This window comes from Erinaceus europaeus, chromosome 5 (genome assembly GCF_950295315.1).
Source record: "Erinaceus europaeus chromosome 5, mEriEur2.1, whole genome shotgun sequence".
In the NCBI taxonomy this organism is placed as follows: domain Eukaryota; kingdom Metazoa; phylum Chordata; class Mammalia; order Eulipotyphla; family Erinaceidae; genus Erinaceus; species Erinaceus europaeus.
In genome coordinates, this window is record NC_080166.1 from 49,205,877 (window position 1) to 49,216,864 (window position 10,988).

General features: G+C 42.4%; 1 protein-coding gene and 1 pseudogene across 2 annotated transcripts in view; both read right to left on the reverse strand.

The window, feature by feature from the left end:
- Window positions 1-5,328, reverse strand: part of IPO11 (importin 11) — a 191,280-nt gene extending 185,952 nt beyond the window's left edge. The window contains exon 1 of one of the 2 annotated variants that reach the window (XM_007516917.3): window positions 5,132-5,320. The gene's annotated coding sequence lies outside the window, so the exon portion shown is untranslated. Of the gene's footprint in view, window positions 1-5,131 lie in introns of both variants that reach the window. The other variant, XM_060191289.1, reaches the window with a different exon arrangement.
- A 4,000-nt stretch (window positions 5,329-9,328) lies between these two features.
- LOC132538833 (U6 spliceosomal RNA) lies at window positions 9,329-9,425 on the reverse strand (annotated as a pseudogene).
- Window positions 9,426-10,988: the final 1,563 nt, after the last annotated feature.

Genomic DNA, 10,988 nt, shown 5'->3' on the forward strand with positions numbered 1-10,988 from the left:
TAGAACTGCTCAGCTCTGGGAGCTCTGTGTGTATATCTTTCTCTTTGTGTCTCTCCGTCATTAAAAATAAAGTACTTAAAAAAAAAAACATAAGCGGGAGCTGGGTGGTAGCGCAGCAGGTTAACTGAACATGGTGCGAAGCGCAAGGATTGGTAAGAATCCCAGTTCAAGCCCCCGGCTCCCCACCTGCAAGGGAGTGGCTTCACAAACGATAAAGCAAGTCTGCAGGTGTCTATTTTTCTCTGCCCCTCTGTCTTCCCCTCCTTGCTCCATTTCTCTGTCCTATTCAACAATGACGACATCAATAACTACAACAATAAAACAACAAGGGCAACAAAAGGAAATAAATAAAAATAATTTAAAAATTTAAAAAAACATAAGGTCCTTATTTCCTATGCTTCATAGGTCAAATTTTAATCTGAAAATTTGCAAAGAATTGCAAAATAACAAGCAAAAAGCAGGGCAGAGAGGAGTGGTAAGTATGGTTGGAAATAATTATTTAAGTTAATTATTATTGATGATATTCACTTAACGAGTAAGAGTACAGAAGAAGGAAAGGAAAGGGAGACAGAAAGAGAACTAGAGCACTCTGACATACAAGGGATACATGCAAGGGACTGAATTTGGGACCTCATGCTTCACATTCCAGTGTTCTAGTCACTGCACCACTTCACAAGCCATAGAACAAGATATAGTAAATAGATAGTTGGACAGAAGGTGGGGAGAAATGGAGCACATAGCTGCCTCAGAGGGAACAGTATAGGTTCTGAGCTTCTCCAACTGACTGGTATATGCACTTGGCATATCAGGAGTAAGTGCAAGGATCACAGGAGGGAGAAAAGCAACTTTAGAAAGAATAAACTACATATGATATGTTGCTGGTGAACTTTTTAAATTTTTTTTAAATATTTATTTTCTCTTTTATTGCCTTTGTTGTTTTATTTTAGTTATTACTGTTATTGATGTCGTTGTAGTTGGATAGCACAGAGAGAAATGGAGATGGGGAAGACAGAGAGGGGGAGAGAAAGACACCTGCAGACCTGCTTCACCTCCTGTGAAGCGACTCCCCTGTAGGTGGGGAGCCAGGGCTCGAACCAGGATCCTTATGCCGGTCCCTGCGCTTTGTACCACGTGCACTTAGCCCGCTGCACTACCGCCCGACTCCCAATTTTTTTTAAATATTTATTTCCTTTTTGTTGCCCTTGTTTTTATTCTTGTCGTAGTTATTATTGTTGATGTTGTTGTTTGATAGGACAGAGATAAATGGAGAGAGGATGGGGAAGACAGAGAGGGGGTGAGAAAGACACTTGCAGACCTGTTTCACCGCCTGTTTAACCCTCTGCGCTACCGCCCGACTCCCGCTAGTGAATTTAAATCATCTCAAGACAGCCACAATGTGTCAGAGATGGAGAATAATCTGTACTAAAGCGGCAGCAACTGGAATCAGGATACAGCTCAGTGGACAAGTGCATGACAAGCAGATATGAGGTACTAGGTTCAATCCCTGGCACCAAAAAAACAAGATTAAGAGACAGATGTTGACAGTCACATACATTGAGATAACAGTTGAAGTCATCGCGGATGAAACTATATAAGGACTGTAGGCAGAAGATACTGGTTACCAACGGGATGGGTGGCTGGGGCAGGGGGTGATGACACTTTGGTGGTGGGTTGGGGCAGTATGGCTCTGTACCTGTAATTCTATAAGCTTATAAACCAGTATTAAACCACTAAAAAGAAAACAGAGAAAGATCACTGTTATTTTTCATCTGAATTCAATACATTCCGATAAGTAATTTAAATAGCACTTCATAACAGTAAAAGCAAAAATATATACAATTGTCTGAAAAAAGTAAAAAAGAGATAATGGTGTTACAAACAGTCTGAATTTCATTCCCCCAAATTCAAAGAGACATTAATCCCAACTGCCCTGGGTATGGAGTTAAAGTTTCTAAAGTTATAATGAGGCCACTGGGGGGAGCACTAATTCAAACTGACTGCTGTCCTAATAACACCAGAGGTTCTTGTACACAAAGACATAAAGAGACATTAAGAGGCAGTCATCTATAAGTCAGAGAAAGGCTTTAGAACTCCAGTCCTGCAGACATCTTAACCTTGAACTTCCAGTCTCCGGAACTGTGAGAAAACGTTTCTGTTAAGGCAGTCCTAAAAAGCTGGTATTTAAGAAAATAATGTCCTTGAGAAGAAAAAACTCAAAACACAACTACAGATGGACAGATAAGATATGTTTACAGGTGGGAAACATAGAAGCATTTAAATTCCTTTTAATGTATCTCAATTCCTCTGTCAAGCAGAAGGCAACATTATCCAGAAAAAGAGTAAGGAGGAAAGATGTAAAGTTAATTACTATGGGAAACAGAAATAGTTACTACAGAGACACGGGGTTACTGAGCTGCCTCTCCATTAATCAATAATTGTCTGCTGTTGACTGAGTACTTACTTAGCATTCATGAATACTTTAGTGGAGCTTTACTTTGGTAAGCTATGGCAATGATCAGCAAAAAAAAATTAATTTAATTAAATTAAAAGACTTGGGGAGTCGGGTGATAGCACAGTGGGTTAAGTGCACGTGGCACTAAGCGCAAGGACGCATAAGGATCCCGGTTCAAGCCCCTGGCTCCCCTACTGCAGGGGAGTCCCTTCACAGGTGAAGCAGGTCTGCCGGTGTCTGTCTTTCTCTCCCCCTCTGTCTTCCCCTCATCTCTCCATTTCTCTCTGTCCTATCTAACAACGATGACATCAATAACAACAATAATTAACTACAACAACAATAAAAAGGGCAACAAAAGGGAAAAATAATTTTTAAAAAGTTGGAAACATTAAAATAAAGAACTTGAATTTCAGAATCTTGTTTCTGAATCCACAGACACATGTGATGATGCACCTCATTTACCATTCATTGCTGGGCCCACATTTTTTCCACTAGCTGAATCAGACCCAGAAATCAGCATGAAATCACAATAGATTAAAATAAATGCTATAAATTTCATGCATGGTTGCACATGACCTCAGTCTTAACACGAATCAACCAAAGTAGTGCATCACAAATTATTTTGTTTGGGTTTTTCCTCATACCACCAGGGTTATAGCTTGGGCTCAGTGCCTGCACCACTCCACTTCCCAATGGCCTATTTTCAGCCTTTTCACTTTCTTTTTGATAGAGAGGCAGAGAGAGATAAAGGATAGAGAGAAAAAAAAGGATAGACACCTATAGCACTACTCGCCAACTCAATGAATCTTCCCCCCTGCAGGTGGTGACTGAGGGCTGGAACACAGTGTATGTATATACTCTACCAGGTGTGCCACCATCCAGCCCAACACCTCAAACTTCAATGTATAATGATTTCATTTGGAGAGCTTGATTCAGCAAGTCTAGGGTTAAGCCTGAGATTGCATATTTCCAACAAGTTGAGTAGTAAAAGGTATAAAATACTGATCCAGCTCAAGTTCTACAAAAATTTGCAACTGCAAGCTTATCTGTAACCTGTCTGATATTTTAAAAATCAAGCAAAAACACTCCAGGCACATGTCTGCACTAAGTGTAAACTTGCCATTCCCTAAAGCACTCTGAAATTAACTGAGATTCTCCATTTGACGCAACTAGGAAAAGAAAGGAAAGACTAGTAATGGCTATCAATAATATTAAACAAGAAGACCTGAGAAGAAATATAAGCACACATATTCATATATATGTATATGATATAGATATATATATATAAAACACAAATCTATCTAATTAAACAAAATACTTTTTCCAAAATACTGGGGGGAGGGTTGTTTGTTTGTTTGTTTTCTGGAAGAACGTTTATCTCGGAAATTTTTTCCAGTGTACGCTAAATGCACCATGCCTTACAAAGAATACTCTGCATCCTCCTTTGCTCTTGAATGCAAATATTTTCACAATGTCACAAGATCTAAAGATTTTTACATTACCAAATAATCTTCACATATTAATTTGGAACCTCCAATAGTAACTAAATTTTTTAATGATAAAAATATTCTTTTACTTCAGAAAGCATACCTTCTGCCCTTGGGCTATAACTGTAGTTACAAACCACCACTGTAATTAAACTGTTTCTACTATTCCTTCAGCCTGGTTAAAGGAGGGAGGAACCCCACAATCCTATCATGGCCAACAAAGATTTTCATTATAATTTCACAGAAATCTTCCTCAGTGACTAAGGATATAAGAAAGGTGCCATGCAGTGGATGTCACAGCGTTGAGTCACTCTGCCTTTCACCAGAAGCGTCTGTGCTGAATATGGGAGTAACATGAAAATGGAGGTGTGAAAGTCACATCCAAAAGCAGAAAAATATCATGGCTGTAAACTGCTCTTCCTTACTCTATCCTCAAGAATCTCAAGGGCGCTACAGCACTACAACTGAGCTCGCTTAAATCGAGGAGGAAAGGGTTATGTCCAATTGCAATCTCGGCACTAATGAACAGTTTATAAGTCCGAGCTGATTATTCAAATCGCTGTGGAATAATATTGCGATACTTCTCTCATTCATCACTGTGTCACAAAAAATGACAGAATGCAGTAGACCTCAAAATAGTTGTGCTGAATCACAAACATACAGTGCAGGTGTCGCTGGGCTGGGGCACTGGCAGCCATACCTCAGCAAGCAGCTCCTCTCTCGAAATGTGTTAACTTCCTTCACTTTTTCATTAAAGGCAAAGAAGGGTCTAATGTTTCCTTTAAGCTTTCACAGTGTCGCTATTAACAGCAGAGCGGTGTGCGCGTATACCCAGGGTGTGATACTAAAGATCGCGTTCTCCCAAATTCCGCACCACCTATCCCCAAGGACAAATGCACCACTCCGGCCCGCAAGCCGCAGCCACAATGGACACCCCGTGCTGTTTTCATCTTGGCACCCGGGACCTGACTCTCTGCACCCTCGTGGTTCCACAACCAGGTTTCCCACTGCCGCGGCCAGCTCTCTGGAAGCCGAGGGAGAACATCAAGCTTGCAGGCCGCCCTCACCACGCCACAGCTGGTCCCAGCCTGCCGGTAGCCCCCCGATCGCCCCCTCGCCTCTCAGGTCTCGCTGCCCAGCACACTCCGCCCTTCCATCGGCGTGCGCCGTGGCTCTCCGGCCCAGGACTTACCGTTTGGTTCGATCCGACAGACCCAGCTCTCCTGCTTCCACTCCCCAACACTGCGGCTTCGGTCAGCCAGACGTCCCACGCTTCCAGGACACACGCCGCCGCCTACTGATGCCGAAAGCGGCTTCTAGGAACGCGCCATGTTCAGAGTCGCGCCCCCAAACGACACGGACGCACGAATACTACGTCACGGACACCCAGAGCGCGTGGAAAAAGAAAAGGGAGGAAGCGATGGGGGGACGCGGGAAGAGGAGGGTGGAGTTTCCTCTTTGAACCCAAAGGCGCTGGACCGCTGAAGCAGCGATATGCGCCTGCGCAATGTCTAGAGCTGGGATCTGGGACTCGCGAGATCTGTAACCATAGAAACCAGTTCCGCGTTGCCCTGCTCCCGGGAAAATCAATTTGCTTCTTGGGTGGATTGAAGCTGAAGATCTCTAAGCTCTTGTAGATATTAACAGCTAAGCTGCATTGCTTTACAGTCTCATCTCAGCATAGAAGAATTACAGAATAGCGCTCCCACGATTTTTCAAAAGAGTTGAAAAAAGAATGAAAGAGGCCACAGCAATGAAGCTTCTCTTAGTACGGTGGGAGCCAGGCTCCAGAGTCTGCACTTAGAAGCCAGCACACTATCCAAATGAGCTATTTGACAGATTTCTGAATGCTCTTTTTTTTTTTTTAGTTGGATAGAGAAAATGAGAGGGATGGGGGAGAGAGAGAATGAGACAGAGACACCTGCAACCCTGCTTCACCACGCATGAAGCTTTGCCCCTGCAAATATTGCGCCTTGTAATGTGTGCGGTTAACCAGGTGCGCCACCGTCTGGCCCTCCTGAATGGTTTTTTTTGTTTTTTTTGTTTTTTTTTTTGTTTGGATTTTATTTATTTACTAGAAAGATAGAAAGAGAAAGAACCGACATCAGGGAGTTGGGCGGTAGCGCAGCAGGTTAAGCGCACATGGCCCAGTTCGAGCCCCCGGCTCCCCACCTGCAGGGGAGTCGCTTCACAGGCGGTGAAGTAGGTCTACATGTGTCTCTCTTTCTCTCCCCCTCTCTGTCATCCTGTCCTCTATCCATTTCTCTCTGTCCTATCTGACAACGACGACATCAATAATAGCTAACACAACAGTAAAGGACAACAAAAGAGACAATAAATATTTTTTTAAATATATATATAAAAAAGAACCAGACATCAATCTGGTACATGTGCTGCCGAGGATCCAACTCAGGACCTCATGCTTGAGAGTCTAATTCCTTAGCCACTGAGCCACCTCCGGACCACCCTGAATGCTTTTTATGACCCCAAACTTAGTGGATCTTCAACTCCAGAGCAGTAGTAGCAAGGGTGGAAAAATGGCCTTTCCTTTGCTACTAGCTACTTCAGTGACCTATATTTTCTTATCTTTAGAAAGAAGTTACAAGGAAATAATTAAGAGTTAATATAATTAATCATAATTGTGATGATATTTATTGAGAATTATCTGGGGCCTGGTGGTGGCATGCCCGGTTAAGCTCACATAGTACTGAGCATAAGGACGTGGGTTGGAGCCCTTGGCTTCCCGACTTGCAGGGCGCTCGCTTCACAAGCGATAAAGCAGGTCTGCAGGTGTCTTTCTCTCTCCCTCTTTATCTTCCCTTCCCTCTCAATTTCTCTGTCCTATCACATAAAATGGAATAAATGACCCCTGGAAGTAGTGGATTTGTAGTGCTGGCCCTGAGCCCCAGCGATAGCCCTGAAAGCGAGAACGAGAGAGAGACTATTATTACAAGACATGGTGAAATGGAAAAATAAGTGAACATAGAATGCATACGCTCCTGATTCACCCTATATAGGTATTTTAATCTATGTGCCTGGTCGAGATTTGTATTTCCTCTGTGATATAGGGACATATAGCCGAAGTCTGTATTTCCTCTGCACCAGATGGGCCTCACAGCAATCATTTGCCTGCAACTACCATACCTCTCCCTCCACATTCCTCAGCAGGACAGCTAGAGAGAAATCCAGCCTAGCTGGAAGAGATAAGACCCCTGTATCCAACTAGCACCAGGGCCCAAGATCATGTGCCTTCAGTGTGCCAATGTCTACATTCTCTATGTAACCAAGATGTAAAACTCGATATAAACAATGCTGTTCCTTTGGTGTGCAGAGGACTTCCTGGAGAGATCCGGATCTCTCAGCACTAGTGTAATAAACTTCTCTCTGTTAACCAGACCCGGTTCTGGTCTCGTGCTTGGGGATGATTTCTGCAACAAAGGCTTTTATTTTTTTTTATTTATTGATTTCCTTTTGTTGCCTTTGTTATTTTATTGTCGTCGTCGTTGTTGGATAGGACAGAGAGAAATGGAGAGAGGAGGAAAAGAGAAAGATAGACACCTATAGACCTGCTTCACTGCCTGTGAAGCAACTCCGCTGCAGGTGGGGAGCCTGGGCTCGATCCTCGATCCTTATGCTGGTCCTTCGGCTTTACATCACATGTGCTTAACCCTCCGCGCTACCGCCCGACTCCCTGCAACAATGGCTTTTAGATCTTTACAAGAATCATGTACTGTAACCCTCAACAGATCTCTTAGGTGCTTTCATTAAGTTCGTTTTTACAGGTGAAGAAACTGACACAGAACTCAAGTAATCTGTTTGAAAAGAAAAAACTGATGTGACCGTGTTAGGATTTGAGTTGGAAAATAGTGAAGCCTGCATTGCCAGGCTATTTACCACCACATATATTCTTTAAAAGATTTGCTTATTGGGAGTTGGGCGGTAGCACAGTGGGTTAAGCGCAGGTGGCACAAAGCACAAGGACCAACTTAAGGATGCCAGTTCGAGCCCTTGGCTCCCCACCTGCAGGGTAGTCGCTTCACAAGCGGTGAAATAGGTCTGCAGGTGTCTATCTTTCTCTCGCCCTCTCTGTTTTCCCCTCCTCTCTCCATTTCTCTCTGTCCTGTCCAACAACGATGACATCAATAACTACAACAATAAAAAACAACAAGGGCAACAAAAGGGAATAAATAAATATTTGAATAAATATATTAAAAATGTTTTTTTTTAAATATTTGCTTACTTAAGGCTGAGAAGGAGAAGAAGAGGAGAAAAGGAGAGGGAGAGAATGATACCAGAGCATTTATTTGGTGTATGTGAAGCTGGGAATTCAACTCAGGACCTCATGTTTGAGAGTTCAATGCTCTATTCACTACACCACTTCCTGGGCCACCAGGGACTATTTTTAAAAGCAAAGTATAAGGGAAAAAATCATCTTGTGGTCCAGGAGGTGGCTCAGTGGATAAAGCATTGGTCTCTCAAGCATGAGGTCATTAGTTCAGTCCCATGCAGCACATGTACTAGAGTGATGTCTGGTTTTTTCTCTCTCTCCTTCTATTTTTCTCATTACTAAATAAATAAAATCTTGGAAAATATATCTATTTTTTATGAGAAAGACATGGAGAGAGAGAGAACCAGACATTATTCTGGTACATGTGCTGCCAGGGTTTGAACTCAGGACCTCATGCTTAAGAGATCAATGCTTTTTATCCATTGTGCCATCTCCTGAACTCCCCCAAAAAATCTATCTGTAACAAGTAAAAATTTTTTTAAAAATATCATCTCAATGAACACACAGGAAAGGAACTTTTAAATCATGACACATCCAATTAGCCTATAGAAATTATGCTGGTAAGTAATCCAAAGGATTTTGCTCAATACACCTTAGTCTTATACTGTAATGTGCGTCAATGATTCATCTTTGTTCATTTTTATTTGTAATTAATAGTGGTTTACAAGACTGTACGGTTAACATATAGCTTCACACCACACCCACCACCAAAGTTAACTGATTTGTTGTACGAAACAGTGGTGCTGTGGTTAGAGTGCTGGACTTTTCTTTTTTTTTTTCAAGAAGAGAAATACTTTTGCTGCCTTTTAGGGAAGATGCCCAGAGTAAGAAAAGCAGGAAGGACTAGGACCTGTTTCAGAACATAAAGGGACTCATAAATATGGAATGTTTCACAGATTTTCTTTTTCATTTTTCTTTCTCTTTCCTTCTTTCTTTTTTTTTTTTTACTATCTTTATTTATGTATTGGATAGAGATAGCCAGAAGTTTCGAGGGTGGGGGAGATAGAGACACCTGCAACACTGCTCCACCACTTGTGAAGCCTGACCTGCAGGTGGGGAACCAGGATCCTTGTGCATTGTAGCATGTGCACTCAACCAGGTGTACCACTCCCTGGCCTCCCAAGTTTTCATTTCGTCCTTGTGCAGAGGCCATGCTAATATTCTCTGTATGAGTCCAGTTAGAGTTCGTGTAAAAACTGTAAAAGTAAGCACAGTGCTAGACTTTTGAGCACGAGGTCCTGAGCTTAATCCCCAGCGTAACATGTTTCAAAATGATGCTCTGGATCTCTTTCTTATTAATAAATCTAAAAGTTGAACAATTATTTTATTTATTTTGTTTTTTCAATATTTATTTATTCCCATTTGTTGCCCTTGTTGTTTTATTGTTGTAGTTATTTTATTTAGTTTAAGAGAATTTTTAATGTGTTTTAATTTTTAATTTTATTTTTTGTTTATTTATTTATTCCCTTTTGTTGCCCTTGTTGTTTTATTGTTGTAATTATTGATGTTGTTGTTGTTGGATAGGACAGAGAGAAATGGAGAGAGGAGGGGAAGACAGAGAGGGGGAGAGAAACATAGACACCTGCAGACCTGCTTCACTGCCTGTGAAGCGACTCCCCTGCAGGTGGGGAGCCAGAGCTCGAACTGGGATCCTTATGCCAGTCCTTGTGCTTTGTGCCACCTGCACTTAACCTGCTAAGCTACAGCCTAACTCCCCAGTTTAAGAGAATTTTTTTTAATATTTATTTTATTTATTTATTCCCTTTTGTTGCCCTTGTTGTTTTATTGTTGTAGTTATTATTGTTGTTGTCGTCGTTGTTGGATAGGACAGAGAGAAATGGAGAGAGGGAGGGGAAGACAGAGAGGAGGAGAGAAAGATAGATACCTGCAGACCTGCTTCACCACCTGTGAAGCGACTCCCCTGCAGGTGGGGAGCCGGGGTTCGAACCAGGATCCTTATGCCAGTCCTTGTGCTTTGCGCCACCTGCGCTTAACCCGCTGTGCTACAGCCCGGCTCCCCTGTTTAAGAGAATTTTTAAAATTATTTATTTATTTTCCCTTTTGTTGCCCTTGTTTTTTATTGTCGTAGTTATTATTGTTGTTGTTATTGATGTCGCCATTGTTGGATAGGACAGAGAGAGAAATGGAGAGAAGAGGGGAAGACAGAAAAGGGGAGAGAAAGATAGATACCTGCAGACCTGCTTCATGGTCTGTGAAGTGACTCCCCTATAGGTGGGGAGCTGGGGGCTCCAACTGGGATCCTTACACCATCCTAGAGCTTTGTGCCACGTGTGCTTAACCCGCTGAGCTACCACCTGACTCCCAAAAACCTTTTTTTAATTTTTGTTTTAATTTACTATTATCTTTTGTCCTTTTCTCTGGGTTGGCTTCACGGGCAGATAACAGATGACCAGAAACTCATGGCTGAGCTGAGAACGCAGTTTAATCTTTATTCACGAGCGGGCAAACAGTCCAACACGTAATCACCACACAATGTGCTCCCCCATCTTTTTCCTCCGGCCGCAGCATCAGGAACTCAGGAAGTATGTATGATAGGGGGCAGGGAGAAGGGAGAAGAGGGAAAAGGCAAAGACTAAACCACAATCTCCCGGAGGTGTGGGGAGTGAGACCAAACCAATGTGAAGCATACCAACAATTTCCCCTTTTCTTTATAACTAATTGACCATAGTATCAGGAGTGTGGGGTGAACAGAAACCTATATTGTACAGGCATTTTCAAAAAAGAAACTGGCACAAACATG